At 44.9% G+C, this 17,389-nt stretch overlaps 1 long non-coding RNA gene and 1 pseudogene across 1 annotated transcript; one reads left to right on the top strand and one right to left on the bottom strand.

Moving 5' to 3' along the window:
• The first annotated feature begins 879 nt into the window (after positions 1–879).
• LOC139705365 (uncharacterized) lies at positions 880–1,567 on the top strand. Its single transcript, XR_011707236.1, has 2 exons — positions 880–1,057; positions 1,194–1,567. It is a non-coding gene; the product is annotated as an uncharacterized lncRNA (long non-coding RNA).
• Positions 1,568–3,281: 1,714 nt separating this feature from the next.
• On the bottom strand, positions 3,282–3,696 carry LOC114102399 (ATP synthase F(0) complex subunit C2, mitochondrial-like; annotated as a pseudogene).
• Positions 3,697–17,389: the final 13,693 nt, after the last annotated feature.

Genomic DNA, 17,389 nt, shown 5'->3' with positions numbered 1-17,389 from the left:
AAGGGTAAAAGTTCAGGGCCCAGCATTTCAGTCTATGCCTCCTCCCTACAGGACCCGTTGTGGTTGTGAAGGGATGGATGTTTGATTTTGGTGGAAATGCTGGGGATGAACCCAGGAAGGGAGGAAAGTTTGCTTTTTTTCCCTGGGGCTCATTGTTACTGGGAAAGGGTTTATTGGAAGAAGTTTATGTTTGGCTAATTTCTCTGCCTCCTCAGGAGCCACACCATCTTTCCATTTTTCCCAGGTCTTGTAGAAATATTATTTTCCATAACCCTTCAATGGGGACCAGGTGAGGTCTTGTCACCTGGCACAGGGCAGTCACCCATCTGTGCAATTCCATCATCTAAAGCGTTGGAGGAGCTTGCAGGGGTCAACCTGACTTCTTGGGCCCTGGAAACCCCCATGACCCTGAGCTATTTCTGGCAACCCCAGTTCTTCCCTCCAACCATGCAAAGGTGCTGCAACCTCCCTGGCCAACCAGACATGTATGTATACTTAAGGCTACAAATTTTCTCCTGAATACTGCTTTGTACATATCCCATAGATTTTTATATGTCATCCTTTTATTATAGTTTGTTTCTAAAGAGTTTTTCATTATAGTTTTTATATTTTCTTTGGCTCATGCTACCATCAGCTTTCTCCTTTCTCCCTTTTATCTTGTTTATGATAATTAATTTGAGAATACAAATTTCCCTCTAATACCAATTTTGTTGAATTTCATAATTTTAGTATATGATACCTCATTACCCTTGAGTTCCAGACATTTCATAATTATCATTGTGCAAATTTGTTTCCAAAATGTATTCTTTTTTCTCCAACAGCTGAAGCCAGCAAGCTAGCCAGGGGAGGCCTGAGGCTTCAAGGCTTGGCCTGGCAGCAGCAGCAGCAGCAGCACAGGTCCCAAAACTGCAAGGGCAGAAGCAGATGCCAGCGGTAGCACCCTCTGCTCCCAAAAAGCTATTCCAGGTTCCTTTCCTCCCCACTATGCAGGAAGTGTTTATTTCCCCATGCCTACTAGTGGTGAATGGACACACGACTTTTCATTTTTGCCAGTCTGGTAAGCACAAGACACATTTCATTATTGTTTAAATTTGCATTTTAATCAGATAACTAGAGAGTTACAGCATCCTTTCATGTGTTTACTGGGTATTTGGTCTCGCGTGATTTGTCCTTCTTTACCCATTTTTCTGCAGGGTTGGTTGCCTTTATTCATAGAAGCTTGTTACATGATTTCTGCATAAATCCTGTGACTGTTGGTAAGTGTTAAAAATATATTTCCCCTAGCATAACACTTGTCTTTTAACACATCCACAATGCCTATTTTTTTTTGTTCAAAGAATTTAATGTCCATAAAAACAAACCTAATATTTTTCTGTATAGATTTAAAGTTTTATTTTTTGCTTGAGCAAGTCTTTCCTGCCCCCTAGTCATAAAAATGCCCTTCTATTTTAAACATCATCCTATCATAAAAAAAAAACTTTGTATGCATTTTTTAAATTTTTAACTTTTATTCTTTAGCTGAAAAATATTTTAATTAATAATTATTAAAGTATCATTTTTCTTAAAATTGTTTATTACATTATTAATATCGCCATTATTTATTTACATGTGTTAATTTGCATCAGTTTAATTGAATTGTTTTGAAGTACTATATGAATGTATTCAGTTTGTAAGCATCCTGACAATACAGAAATAGAGTGAAAATATGCCACACTTTCTGTATCTTTTGTAGGTGTGTGTGCTGGGGAAGGGTGCTGGGGATAAACCCAGGGTCTTCCATATGCTGGTCAAGTGCTCTACCACTGAGCTAAACATCTCCAGTTCCACATTTCCTCTCAAGTCCCTTGTCTTCTCCTGGCCAGTAACAAGGCCAATCTCTCTCTCTAGACATACATATATGTGTCTACATATTATTACTTTCTTCTGTGTGGTGTCCTTTTTTATATTAAAAATAAAAATCATACACACAGAGAAAGGATGGTTCAGAAACTTACTATTTGTGTATATGTGTAGTTCTGGGGATGGAACCCAGGTCCTTGCTCATGGTAGGCAAGTGCTCTACCACTGAACTACACCCAGCCCAGAAACTTCCTATTGACTCCTAAGCATCATAGGGTATCTTCCCATGTCATTGCTGGGTGTGTGATCCTTGTTCAGTTTGTTTATCTTATAGATAGAACCAGAAGCTTTCCATTTTCTCCTGTGGCTTGGGATATCCAGAACACAGCTATCCCCCGTCTCTGGAAGCTGATGGAGCCACTGAACACCTTTGGTTACTTTTCTAGTCTGTCCTGGGTTTCTTGTGCTATTCAAGTTTTATGTCTCCTGTTAAGCCAATTTTGGCAATTTACATATTTCTAGAAAATCTTCCATTTCATCTAGAAAAAAACAAAATCTACAAGAATGCAGCTATACCTTACTACCTTCTTGTGGTTTAAAACACCCCTATACATCTATGGTTGTGTCACTATTTTTAACCTAACATTTTCAATTTTTGCCTTTTCTTGTTTTCTTTTGCTCTACTTCAAGAGATTTATTTATTTATTTATTTATTTTGTGGTGCTGGAGATTGAACCCAGGGCCCTATGCATGCGAGGCAAGCACTCTATCAACTGAGCTATATCTCCAGTCCCTATTTTAATGATCTTTTGAAAGAACAAGTTTTGAATTTTATTTGTCAAATCTACTTTTATTATGATGGTTTTAAAATGATATAAGTTCATTTCTTATTTTTTCTTTTTAGGAAAGCTGCTTGTGCTATTTCCTCAGCTTATACAATTTTATATTTCTTATGTTCAAGCACATGTATGTATACTTAAGGCTATAAATTTTCTCCTGAATACTGCTTTGTACATATCCCATAGATTTTTATATGTCACCCTTTTATTATAGTTTGTTTCTAAAGAGTTTTTCATTATAGTTTTTATATTTTTTGGCTCATGCTACCATCAGCTTTCTCCTTTCTCCCTTTTATCTTGTTTATGATAATTAGTTTGAGAATACAAATTTCCCTCTAATACCAATTTTGTTGAATTTCATAATTTTAGTATGTGATACCTTATTACCCTTGAGTTCCAGACATTTCATAATTATCATTGTGCAAATTTGTTTCCAAAATGTATTCTTTTTTCTCCTCATTAATACAGTATTTATTTGTCTTCCCTTTGTCAAAAACCCTGAGCCAAACACTTCCCCAGACTCTCGGGGGAGGAGGTATAGGAAAAGGGACATATAAGGGAGGCAAGACACTGGAGAAAGAATGAGAGGTGGAGACTGCTTCCTCACATGGCAAAGAGTATGAGAAAGGCCACCCTCAGGCAGAAGAGCCCCATGGCCTCTGAGAGGGCAAAGCCCAGAATGGCATAGGAGAAGAGCTGTTGCTTCAGAGAAGGATTCCTGGTATAACCAATAATAAGGCTTCCAAATACAGTTCTAATCCCGCTCCAGAGCCAGTCACCCCAACTGTGGCAGCCCCAGCCTCAATGAATTTGTCTGCTATGTCAATGTCCCTTAGAAGCTGTGGCTAGGGATAAGTGAGGTCAGGGAATGTAAGACTGCCAAGCTGCTGAAGCTCTCATATGTCAGTGTCTCTGGTCAGTTCAGCACCACTGCAGACAAACAATGTGGTTGGCTCAGCAGCTGAGAGGTACTCTTGACCAAGGAATGAGTGGAGAGGAACTTGGAACAGGCATACATTTGCATGAGGTGAGTGGCTGTGGCAAGAGAGTTTCTCCCAGTGCAGAGAAGACAGAGAGCTCCAAAATGTATTAACATTGTCTTTTTAAATGTTTCTTTCCAATTTTATTGCAACCTCACGAGAGAATATGATTTGTATAATATCTTGAGGTTTCCTTGCCCATCCTTACAATCAATTTTTCAATACACAATATAGAAACTTGAAAGGAACACATATTCTCCATTGGATATGGGTTCATATTTCTCTGTAAAAATGAGTTTAAGATATTCCAATTTTATCTTGTTTTATAGAGTCTCACTAAGTGTTTTGTTTGTTCAGATCTTTTGAGCTAGCGAATCTTTTCATACATTCTGGATGTTTTTCTGCTTATTAGGTTTATAGATGGGGGAATGGAGACAAGCCTGGTATCTGTTTGTTCAGGACTGGTGAATTTTCAGTTGCCTTAATTGTGCCTTTCCGGGTAAGCTCCCTTGCCTATCCAAGCAAGTGCAGTGAGGCGCACGTCAGATGCATTTCCCTTGAGTTGCCGATGCCATCAGAGGGTTCCACCTATTTGTTTTTTGCAGCTGAGGCACTGCCTAGTGTACTAATAATGATTGACTATGTCAGCTGGCTTCCACCTGGTGAGCCAGCCCACCCTGTGAAGATGAGCCTACAGGTGTGGAATCTCTCCTTCAGAGATCTTAAGTCCCCCATGAATTTCTGCTCTGATGGTGTCTAAGGTCCCTTCCCGACCCTGGCCCTGCACAGAAATAACCCTGTGGACTTGCTTTCTTCCATTATGGTTTTTACAGTGCCCTGGATCCCTTGCACTGTGTCAAACCCCAACTTCCTCATTTCTTCACTCTGATGTCCCACACTGGCACATTCCACTTGTGCTCTTCCCTGAGTTTTATGGGAAGTGATTCTGTGTGGCACTAAGAACATGATGTTTTTTTGAAAACAGGAATTTCAGCAGATATTTGCATACCCATGTTCATAGCAGTATTATCTACGATGGTCAAAAAGTGAAAGCAACCCAACTGACTATGGATAAATGAATGGCTAAGCAATATATGGTTATACATACAATGAAAAAATCATTCAGTGTTAAAAAGGAAGGCAATTCTAACACATGCTGCAATATGAATGAACCTTGAGGACATTATGCTGAGTAAAATAAGCCATTCATAGAGAAAGAAAATAGAATGATGGTGGCCAGGAGTCAGGAGTTGGTGTCTATTGGGTGTGGACTTCTAGAATGATCAATAAGTTCTATGGATGGATGATGGTGAAGGCAGCACTATGGGAATGTACTTAGTGCCACTGAATTATACACTAGAAAATTGTTGTAAATTGTATGTTTTGTGTTTTTTTTTCACAATTTAAAAATCATGCCAGCTCTCATCTGTCAAATTGAAGTTGTGTGTATCCTGAATGGTTCTAGGAGTTAATAGGGCAGAACTCCTACAGAAGGTATGGGCCAAGGCTCAGATTACCACCCAGAGGCCATGTCTGTGCACTTGTCTGAACCCATCTGTCTTTCAGTAGTGCTTTGACAGCTATTCCTCCCTCAGGAGCCTCAGCACCCACTTTTGTTCTCTCCCCTGACTTTCAATAACCTTGACCTTGGAGACTTAGCTTTAGGGTTGTCCCAATCAGGGAATCTGTGTGTCCTGTCCCATGTCTTTCTCTGCACCATGTAGATGCCCATCCTAATCCTCGGAACACTCCATTGCACCTCTTTTTTCTGAGACATCTGCTTCCTGGTTGGATTTGAAAATGCAGGACAAACCTTCAGTTGTGACCGACAGAGGCCAAAGCAGCTCCTTCCAGGGCCCTGTGCTGTAATGCACAGTCTGCCAGCATTGCTGGGAGCCAGGGCTGGTGGTGACATCCCTGGGGCAGTAGTGCTGCTTTTCAACCTGGGAGCTGACTAGACACCACCCTGGGTCCCACATGTGGTGTGGGACAGCAGATGCAGAGGGTTGGACTCAGGGTGTCTTCTCTCAGGTGTCCTGCTCTTCTCATCTTTTATAAAATAAACATGAGAGCATCAGGGCTCTGACACCTTGTGCCTTTGTGGGGGGAAGCAACATCCATTCCCCCCAAAGGATGAGGAGGGAGAGAGTGGTCCGTGTGCCTGTGAGTGTGCCAGTCTGGGTACAGCCACATGTGAGAGACCATGCATGATACCTCTAAAGGTTCTTGTAAGTGCCTGTGCTTGTGAAGGTGTCAGTATATGTTCAGAGGACAGTCCCAGATCTCAGCAATGTTGGGTGACTTTTTTTGGTCTCAGGATCCTGGGGATTAAGTGGTGGAGACAGTCCTTTCTCTGTGTTTTCCCCACCCGCTTTTCTGTCTCTAGGTGGCCATTTGAAAGCTCTTTTCACAAGCTGCTCCAGCTCCTGCCAACCAAGGCCCACCCTCTCAAGGCCCTCTTCATGGGAAATTACATGCAGTGGCCATGAGGTGGCGCCACAGACAAGCGCCAATTTGAGGGAGGCTTTTGCGCGACCTGACCCAGACCTACAGTGACCCACTAGAATAATTGTTAGTCATAACAGTTACTGTTTATTTAGTGCTTACACTCCCAGGGTTGACACATGCATTTCTCATCTCATTTCTCCAATATTTGGAAGTTTGTCTTTTAAAAAATCTGTCATTTAAAAACACCCAGCTGAACTAAAAATGTACTAGAGATTTGAATTTTGCCAGTCCCTAGTCCTGTGCCTTTTGAACATGCCTTTGACCCTGAGGTTCTCTAACATAAAATATGTGTTTTAAGCATAACTGTATGTATGTGCACATGTGTGAACATGTGTGCAGGAGTATGGACATGTGAGAGTGTGCACGTGTGCATGTACATGCCCGTTTAGAATTGAGGACTCAAGAGGAAATGCTTCCATTTACTGCTCAGGAGAGAAGCTGCCACCCAGATGCAGCCTAAGGGTCACATTTTGGGGCATAGGGTTGAGGAAGACCAATTTTAGTAAGGACCACTGAGGGTGGGACTAGGGCACTCCTGCACTTCCTCCTACACTTCAGGGGAGTTGAGGGAGAGTGTGGCCAGGAAGATAGAGAGTGACAAAGGGCATGGGGAGAATCAGAAGCATTGAGAAAGCCCCAAATCATCAAGAGGATAGCTTGGTGACTAGATCATCCCTTAGGAAGAAAGCTACCCCAGGATTGTCTTTGCAGGGGCCCACAACATGGACAAACAGGCACATAACCATGGTGGTGACTCAGGCTCCCCTTGAAATGGAAGAGACGGGTTATTCAGCAAGTGGGGTTGGGACCTCTAGTTATGGTACTCCACTGAGCATATATAAAGTCACTGCCCCCATACTATGCTTTAAAAGAAATTCCATATGGATTAATATCTTAAATGTAAGAAAGAGAAAGAGGTGGTTAGTTTGGGGCAATCCCAGGAATCAGGAGTGAGGGAGCAAACACAGGAAGGTAAGCAGCTTCTACGTGGAACTTCTGAGGACCAAGCAGAACATGCTGACAGCTAGTAGAGACCCTCCTCCCTCTGTGCCCAGGAGCTCCTCTGAGGTGTAATCTTGCATGTCCAGCCCCTGAACCATCAAAGAAATGCTCTGGTGAGGTACAGCAATTGAAATCCTGGCCTTGAGTACAAGGGGCACCCACCGCAATGGTTTGGAGTAGGGAGAAATTCTCAGTCTCCAAGACACAGGAAGTTAAAGGGTCAACGGAGGATTCCTGGAGTTGCAAGGCAGGAAAAAAAAAAAAACAAGTGAAGAAGGCAGTGAAAGGGGTGTGCATGGAGGAGTAGCCCAGCAGCAGGCCCAGTTATAGCTGGAGTCCTGCCAGGGATGGAGGCCCATGGCAAACTGCCCTCACAACCACCAGAGGGTGATGGAGCTACTCTGTGTCTTTGGATATCTTCATTTATCCTTGCATTTGTACATTTTGTAACGAACCTAATGAGAAACTCATATATTTTCTCTCCATAGTCAGCACATAAGAATATCGAATTATCTTCCCTGGGAACGTTTATACAAAGTATTCTTGCAGAAGAAACTAGGAGGCATGGTTGTGGGATATTGATATCGTATCTCTTGGTTTTTGTGGATTGGATTAATAGGAGTTGTGTCTCAAGAATACTGGGACTGCAAAGTAAAGGAGCAGATCTGTGGGTTCCCTTCTGTTCAGGCACTTACTCCCACTGGAATGGTTCTGTCTTGTCTTCTAAGAAGTTCAGCTGCAGCTGTTATCATTTTCTGGTGCTTTCTTACGCCAGGCTCTGTGTTTAGTGCCTTACCTACATTCTCTTACTTTGAACCTCAAAGCAAGCCTATTATTATTCCCATTTCACAGGTGAGGAAAGTAAGCCTCAGAAAGGCTAATAGATGCACCAAGTTTCCTTAACCAGGAGGCCATAAACCAAGGTTAGGCCCAAACTGCAGACTCCAAAGTGTCTATCTGCATGTTCTGTGTCATGTATTCTCACTGCTGGAGTTTTCTGTTCTCAAAGCCTTCTTCTTGATGGGCTGAGGCACGGATGGGGAGCTGGAATGTCCTGCCCAGCATGCCAAGCAGGAGTTGGTATGAAATGGTGGGCTCAGATCCTAATCTCCCTGTGGCTTTGTGGCTTTTTCTAGGCTTCTTCCTGACCTGTAAAATCAACAAGGCTTGTGACATGGGGCCATGAGGCAGTAAATGGGGACATGGTGTGTCAGGGGTCTGCACAAGATCTCTGGGAGGGACTGGTCCTGGTCCATGTACATCAGTACTGCCTGCTGGCTCTGTGTTGCTTTCTAGCCCAGGTAATGCAGCCCTTAGGTCCTCTTGCCTCCCATCCTGAGTCCCAATATGGGACTTTCCTCCATCCACTATAGCCCTGGTTGCCCTAATTGAGCCACACTTCAGCAGCTTCCGGAAGCCCTATTCTCCAGGGAGATTTGATTATGTCCTGGTGGTGTGACCTTGTTAATGCAATCAGGAAGTTTTCTCAAGACTTCAGCTGCTTTGCTGGCAGCCAGGCCCAGCTCTCAGGGTGTCCACACTGCTCAGTGCTCACAGCTTCTCTCCAGGCAGGAAGGGCCCCAGAGACCCTCCAGCCACCAGGCTGCCTCTGACAGGGAGAAGCCTGCATCAGGCCAGTGTTCACTGGTCTTTCTTGTCTGCCCTCTTCCCTTCTTTAGCTCTGATTTTATTCAAAATCACTGAGTCTGCATCTGCTTGGAAAAAGCACTTAACAATGAGGAATCAGCACTTTGCTGAATACTCTAGAAAGTGGCCATTTTCCATCAAGGTTAGGCTCTTAATTGAAATTTTTAAGAGAAGAAATTTGGGGAGAATCCAGAAATTCTCTCCATTATGTTAATAGAGTGAAATCAGAGGTTGAGAGCTGTATTAATACTGGGGATTGTCTCCCTAGGATTTTCCAGGGAATATCAACATCAGGTGCCGGAGTTGCACAGAAGAGGACTGATAAGGCCAAACATTCCAGGAGATAGATACAAGGAGGCTCTTTGGCTGTCCTGCCCCACCCCCAGCCTGCACCTAGGATGATCTTGAAGGCCGCTCAGTTTTGAGAAGCTGGAAAACACCCCAACAGGGCCTTCTAGGCAGAGTGAAGAACAATAGCACAGCTGGGAAAGGTGGGGCAGGGAGTGCAGGGAACCTCCAGGGTCTGGGGTCTAAGTTTCCCAGCAAGGAAGGGCAAGGTGGAAGGGATAGGTGCAGTGCTTCTATTTTGTCATTGATGGGGGTTGGGGTCTTGGAGGGCTAAATTGCCCCTAGCAGGCAGGGCTGAAAGGGAAGGAGGTGCTGGGGGTATAACAGGGTAGATATCACAGGCTTCCAGGAGGACCCAGCTGGCAGGAAAGCCCTTCTTGTGCATCCTAGTGGCTGGAGTGTGTCTGGGTGTGTCCCCTGCATTTTTCTGACACAAGTGTCCTTTCCTTGTGGGGTTCCCACTGAGCTGGCTTCAGCTGACTTGGCCTCCTTATTCTTTGCAGTCTGGATGGTGTCCTACATCTGCTTGGAAAAAGCACTTAACAATGAGGAATCAGCACTTTGCTGAATACTCTAGAAAGTGGATAGAAAGGAGATGCCCATTGATTTCAACTGTCCTCTGCTTCTTGAAACCTAGGTTCTGGACCCAGAAAAATGTCATATCACTGGCTTCAGCAGAATCCTATCCCATAGCCTCATAGTTTGACCATGCAGAGTGGCTATCGTGCAAAGAACTCAGCATAGGGCTTTGGAAATCTCAGGAGACATGGGACATGAATAGTGATGGTGACTTCCATGTCATCAGTGACTTCCACTGACCCCTGCTCTTCATGTCCCACTCCTAGCTTTTCTGGCTGTTTATTGACTTGGAGACTCCAGACTAGAAAGGAGAGGTGAAATTTTGCTTTCCTTGTTGGTTAAGAGGTAGTTAGAAAAAGCATCACCCATGTTTCCAACACTGCATACCAGAAGCTTTACATAGCACCAAATCCCTGTAACAATCTTGCCACTTTTGCTCCATCACTTTAGGTGACTGGAGGATAATGGGATTCTCGGAGGCTTAGTGATGGGCCTGAGGTACTTTTCCCCAGATGACTTGTTCTAGGTGGCACAAATAGCAAGGAGCCCTGACCAACAGGCCAAGCTCCCCACATCATGTGTCCCATGTCATACCAAGGCTCATGCTGGGAGAGTAAAGTGCTGGCGACATCCCTTTTCTGTTGCCTACCTGAGACCTCTGGTGCCATATGGTAACAAGGACCTCTGTTCCCCCAAAAGGACCAGGACCTTTGAGCAGGCAGCAGGTATCCATCCCACCTCCTGGCCACTGAGGGAGAGGCCACTTGCTGCTCTTGCCATTTTACTCCTTCATACCATTTGTGCCCATCACAAAATGAAAACCAAGGCTCTGTCAGGGAACCAGGAGTCTTGACTGCCATCCATTTCTGACCGCATTCAAGCTTGAATTTGTTCATTAAATGACCTACCTTGATTATAGTATGAAGTTTTCTTCAGAAATCTGTCAGAGAACCAGAACCTAACATGGCTTTTTGATGAGGTTGGGATGAGATTAGGCCACATAAAGGTAACCAACAATTGGAGACTCTGGGATGTCTTCAGATCTTTATATGTAACAAAAGATGATAATGCATCTCTTGGAGTCAGGTTAAGAGAACATTAGTCTTTCCCACAAATGATTATTGCTTCTTGTCCTGGATCTCCTTTTTACCTTGGCTTCCAGGAAGCTCAGTGACAAGTTTTAGTCTCAACTCTAGTTCTACTTTTCCTGGGCTGGTTCTCTGGTACAACCCCTGGTCTCTCTCTCTCTCTCTCTTCTTGAAAGGGACAATAATGGGACATTTTTTCCCAACATTTTTCCCCATTATTATTGATTGCTGGACATCTTTTCTGGAAAGAGGTTGGGCATAAAGAGTGAGTAAATAAAGATGGGATGTGACAGGGCTTTCTGCTAAGGATATGGGTTGTGATGTGTGATATGGAAGTAAGAGAGGGAACCCTGTTCTTCAGGGGTGAGCAACAGGGAGAAGGTGAAGGAGCACACATCTATGACCTAGGTACCTTCTCCCCAAATTTGGAAGCCACTGTAGGTGCTGCCAAGCCTGGCTGGGAGTGGTTTATGGAGGCAAACTTTGCACACTTGTGTCCAGTACCTGGATACCTCCTTGTACTTTATTCCCACTGAGAACCCCTTTTTCTTGGGAGCTTGTTCAACACCTGGAGAAAATAGGTCAGCCAGTGTCTGGGTCTTCCCAGATCTACTGGCCCTTCCTGATTGAATCAGCTGACACAGAGCCCTGGTGGACACCAAGTTGGGGTAGCTTGAGCAGGCAAGTAGGAAGCTTTGTTCAGTGGTAAGAGACAAGTGGGGCTGCTAACAGGCCCAAGAGATGCTGTTCTCCAGACTCTCATACCCAGTGTCTGCTCAGTCCTCTTTCCACCACACTATATCCTTGGGTGTTTTTGTCTTCTTTCAATCCTACACCCCTACACCCATCCTGTCTCCTCTTTTTCCTGCTTTCCTTTGCTGATGTCAGTCGCCAGATCTCTGCACTATGATTCCTAATGATATATCTCAGAGGACTTTAGGGTAGAGGTGTCTGGCAGGCCCAGACTTGCTGTGTGCCTGTCCTGCAGAAGTGTAAAGGTCGTTGTTGCTGTTGATGGATGAGTGGGACCTTGGCTTTGAGAGGAAGAGTGAGGTTATCTTCTGGTCCCTCTGGAATACCTTCCCTACTTTGAGAGGTAAGTGCACAGACTGGGGGTTCTCTGGGGGATGGGGGAGGACAGGAGGTACCCCACTCCTGGACACCTCATTGTGGAGCCTGGGTGCAACTCAGGAGGACAGCCAGCTGTCTGTCCCCTTGTCTCCGGTCTCCTTTGTGTGTGAGTCACCATCTGGAAGTCGCCTGCATTTGTTTTAATTTAAAGGGACTGGGATCATCCCCAGAGCACTGCCACTGGCTCATCCTTCTTTCCACTGCAGGGAAGGGGGTGGAGTGCAGAGTGCTTTGCAATAAAGCACTTTCCTTTCATCATCTTTAAAATATTTTTTTTTTTCTTAGCAGAAGCAATGGGAGAATTTACTGGCCTGTCAGAAAAGCCATTGCTCATCAGACTTGAGAAAGGAAAAGCAAAGGTCATCAATTCATGGGCAGTGTCTCAGGAAGGAATTAAATCATTTAGAAATGTGTCCTTAAGAAATCATTGAGGCTTCACACTGCTGGCTTCCTGGGTCTTCCCATCAAATCTATTTTCGAAATGCAAAGCCGATCAGATGCAGGTGGCCACCTGCCCAGCTTCTCAGAAGGCTCTGCCAGAGCCACTTTTTGGTAGAAGTCTAGGCAGAACTTTGTGTGTGTGTGTGTGTGTGTGTGTGTGTGTGTGTGTGTAATGCACAACTGAGTGCCTACAAATAGGTATTTGTGTGATACAGTTACATACACACACAATTACCATCTAGCTATGATGGTATTCAGTTTTCTTAAGTTTGTGTTATATTGTGAATTGCCACAAATTCATCCAAATAATAAGGGTATAAATAAATAAAATCCCCTTGCTAGAGGATTCCATCAGGCATGTTAGAGTTCCCTGGGAGTCATCTCTGACATCCACTGTGTTCTGCAGCAAAACCTGGTACAGCGCTGTCCTCATTCATGTTGTCAGATAATGGGGAAGCTAGAAAATACCCTGAGTGGGTATATCCTTGAGAGTCAGTGGCCCAGTATTTGGGAGCTTCGAAGCTCAGTTGACCTGGGTTCAGATGCCAACTCCCCACAAGCCAGCTGTGTGGCTTACTCTCCTCAACCTCTCCTCTTAGAGCCATGTAAGCCTGACCCCTGTGGCACTTGCTCAGTGTTTCAATAGATGGGTGAGGATTCTTTTGGTCATTAATGTGCTGATGTTAGGGCAGACTGTCTCAGCCAGCTGGCCCATGCTGGGGGAGACCAAACATGAGGCACGAGGTAACTAAGGTATTGTGGTGGTTAGCGTGTGCCAACTGGACTGGACCATGGGGTGCTCAGATTAACCATTATTCTGGGTCAGCCTATGAGAATGTTTCCATAAGAGAGTACCATTTGGATTGATGGACTGATTCCCTGTGAGTGGAATCTGTTGAAGACCTCAGTAGAACAAAAAGGTGAAGAAGGGAGGGCTCTTTGTCATCCTACCTGCTTAGGTGGGACATGACTCTCCTCCTGCCCTAGCACCCATTGACTCCCCTGGTATTCAGACTTTTAGGCTCTGACTGTTCTCCTGGGTCTCTGACTTGCAGAAGGCAGTTTGAGGAGCTTGGCTTCTACAATCTTGTGAGCTGATTTTAATAATACACCAAATCTTCTATTGGTTCTCTTCCTCTGGAGAACCCTGACCAATATAGATATGAAGATGGTGAGTACAGCCTAGCCAGTTGTGAAAAACAAAACAACAACAACAACAAAAAAATTTTTTTTAAAAGTCTGTTGGAATTAAATAGAAAGCATTGGAAGAACTAACTTTATCACCCCTGTTTGACCATTCCACAAAAACTGGCTGAGTGCTTCCTTCTGTAAGTCCTGGTCCAGGGATTCAATGGACCAACCCCTGTCTCTGTCCTTCTGTGGCTTATGTTCTTGGGGGAGGTGGTGGTGAGCTGGCAGGTGAATACAGAAGCAGAAAGCACAGAGAACACAGGGAGATGGCCTAGAGGCTGAGGGCTAGTGCCTCACCCACTGCATGGAGCATCTGGGCAAGGACATAACTGTGTGGGTGCTTTCCAGCTCCCCTCAAGGAACCTGTTGGTAAGGCAGGAGAAGCTCAGCAAGTCCATGAGACACAGGAGGCTGGAGAAGTGCCAGGCTCTGCAGGGAGCCACCACAGACAGGGTAACTGAAGTTCAGCTGCGTGGCACTGCATCTCAGTCTTGTTTCCATCTTATAAAAGCCACTGAGACAGGGACCATGAAGCATGGAGGTAGGCAGCCCTGCTCCTTATGGCTCATGGACTCTTAGATCCTTGAGTATCCTGTTCTTGCCTGCCATCCATAGAGTGACTTCCATTCTCCTTTCAACATGAGGATATCAGCCTCCCTCAGGCCCCCAGACAGGGCCTGCCCTACCCTGATTCTTCACCTGGTCCCTGCGATTTGATTGGCATTCAGCAATCAGAGGGTCCTGCTGAGCTTGGTGCGACCTCAGCCAACAGGAATCTGAGCATCCTTTGAAGTCACCTGGGTGGATAACACATGGGCTGTCTGACCTATGGTCACCTTTGGGGTCCCAGGATGTTTTGTGGGGCAACTCCTGCCATTCCCCTTTCTCTCTGGGCTCTTGTCACTGCTCAGGCCATAACTGCAACTGGATGTGCTTCTTGGGCTGTTGAGTTCAACAAGTATGTTACTAGCAGGGACAGAGGGATAGAGTCCTTCAGAATGGCCAGAGCTTCGCCCTGTGGATAAAATTCAGCAGATGGCTGAAGACTGACTGCAGGATATAGAGTTGTGGAATGCACTTATGTCCTGCAGTGGGAGAGGAGCCTTCTGTGCTAATGATGGGCTCCATTCGGACCTGTTCTCAGCATGGCCTGTGGCAGAGGGAGAGGAAAAGTTCCTCAGGTAAACAGCATCTGCCTGTCCCTATAGAGCTGTGAGGCCCCTCCTTCATACCTACTGAGAGCCCTGAATGCCTTCCTAGACCTCTGGGCCACTAAGTGTTGGTGCTCTCCATGGTGGGAGAGTCCCCAGGGAATTGGTCATCAAAGATTGAGAGTCCCCTGGGAGTACTTAGGGCAAAAAGAGTCAAGGGCTGCCAGAGGGAGCTGCTCTCAGGAGAGCCAGAGGGACCCAAGGAGGTAGGGCTGAAATCACTCACCAGGATGGGACATAGGGCACAGGCAGAGTAGCTGTCAGGGCCATAGAGGGGACAGTGGCAGGTGTCCTTCAGGTTTGCCCATTGAATGCTTTAAGAGATCAGTGTGAGCCTGTAAGTGTGATTTCCCTAGTTGGCTCCTTGGAGCACGAGATGGGCATGTCCTGGGTGTTGCATGGGAAACAGTGCTGAGAGCAGTTAAGTTTGGGAAAACAGAATTCATCATGTTAAACGAGTTTCTAAGTGACTGACCACTCAGGGCCAGACCTCAGAACTTGCCATAGGCTTCTGCCCAGGAGGACGGGTTCTCTGGTTATATACTGGAAGGGTTGCTGCAGAATCTGCTGGGGGGTTGGCCACAGCAGGGAGATGAGGTGGTTTTGAAGCCAGTTATGGATGGGGCTGAGGGAGGCTTTATATTTCCTTTTTTTCCCATTAAGAGAAGAGATTAAGCACAGTTATATGTGTTAGGGGACTGGGGAAGAAAATGGATTGAGGGGCCAGATGGAAAGGTGCAGGAGCTTGTAGGGAAGTGGACCTTTGATGGGTGAATGACTGCCTCATTACCTCCCTCAGTAGTGCAAATGACTTTGTATGAGCATGTGTGTTAAACATTCATGTGTGTGCATTTGTGTGTGTGTGTGTGTTTTCCAGGGAAGGGAGGCATGTATTATGACAAATGTAGGCATTGAGAGACGGGGGTTAGGAATAAGGCAAGAGGTGGGGGTCCTTGAGGCTGTGATGCACCTATGATAACTCCAGAGCAACAGCCATATTCTGAAGGAACCAAGAAGATGGACATTTGGTTGGATTCAGGTCAGAGATGGGAACAGTCAACAGAAGGATAAGAGGTCAAGAGGTTTAAGGACACCGTGAGAGCTGGAGAAGAGAGTTTGCATTTTATTTTTATTTATTTTTTTAATTTAAAAAATTTTTTTTATTAGTTGCTCAAGACGATACAATGATCTTGACATATCATATATTTGATTCAAATGGGGTATGAATTCTTATTTTTCCACATGTACAGATTGCAGGATCACATTGGTTATACAGCCACGTTTATACATGCAGCTGGGAACTTCTAGTGCTAGAGATTTGAAATAGTCAACTCTCAAGGGCTGCTGGCAACTTCACCCATCCCAGCCCAGGAAATTTTGGGGGACAAAAGCACAGAGCAAATGGAAAACTACAGGGATGATTAAGGAGTCTACAGGAGTGGGTCCCTGATTACAAGGGACATGATAGGTACAAATGAAGGAATATTGGGTAGCTCCCCAGTCATAATGGGTTCTCTCCTCCCTCTGCATTACCTAGCTGAAATAGTTTGAAGGGTACTTGGCTTCCGAGCATGGAGAGGCTCCACCATTACTGGCACAAAAGGTCCTCAGATCAAGAAGCTCAGACAAGACAAAATCCACATGTATCTGCACGAACAGTCACCAGCTTCTCCAACCTGCCCCTACCCTGACCATCTGTATAGTTTATGCCCTAGAGTTGGGGGATTGGGAAACAAGAGGTAGCCCCAGTTGTGACATGAAGATTTGCTGGGCACAGAGCTGGTGGAAATTCTGTGAGATGATTGGATTCAGGTCAGAGATGGGAACAGTCAACAGAAGGATAAGAGGTCAAGAGGTTTAAGGATATCGTGAGAGCTGGAGAAGAGAGTTTGCATTTTATTTTTAAAAATTGTTTTATTAGTTGCTCAAGACAATACAATGATCTTGACATCTCACATTCTGTGAGATGCTCTAACAAATTATTTGAACCTGAGGAGGGGTCACAGGGACCCCAATTTATAGACAGTTGGTCAGAAGCACAAGTAAGATTACCCAGGGCTTGCAGGTAGCATCTAAAATGTGAGATGAATGCAGTCTCCTGGGACTAAACCCTCCACCATGGAATCTCCAGATAGTTTCAGAACTGAATTGAACTAGATGACACCTAGCTGGTGTTCACTGAAGAATTGCTTGCATGCTATATGAGGAGAAATCTCCACACATCTGGTGTCAGAAGTGCTGAGTGTGAGAGAGTTGGTTTTCTACCCCTGTTTCTAAGAAGCTAATAGACAACTTCCAAGAATTAAAGAAAAACATGACTTCACAAGAGTTTTAGGCAAATGGCAAAGTCATCACCAAGAAAGCTGTTAAGGGCAAATACAAGTTTTTGAAGAAGTACTATCACTGAGGTGCTTTCTTCATGGATGAGGATGAAGAATTATACAAGAAAGATTTCAGTGCTCCTACTTTGGAGGATCATTTCAATAATAAAATCATTCTTCCCAAAGTCATGCAGGTCAAGAACTTTGTATATTCTGTTTGTACCAAATACACCCATCTTGCAGATCAAGATGCCACCTCTGTTG

Source organism: Marmota flaviventris, chromosome 4, assembly GCF_047511675.1.
Source record: "Marmota flaviventris isolate mMarFla1 chromosome 4, mMarFla1.hap1, whole genome shotgun sequence".
NCBI lineage: Eukaryota > Metazoa > Chordata > Mammalia > Rodentia > Sciuridae > Marmota > Marmota flaviventris.
Note: the sequence above shows the minus strand (reverse complement) of the source record. Positions and strands in the feature narration are given on the sequence as shown.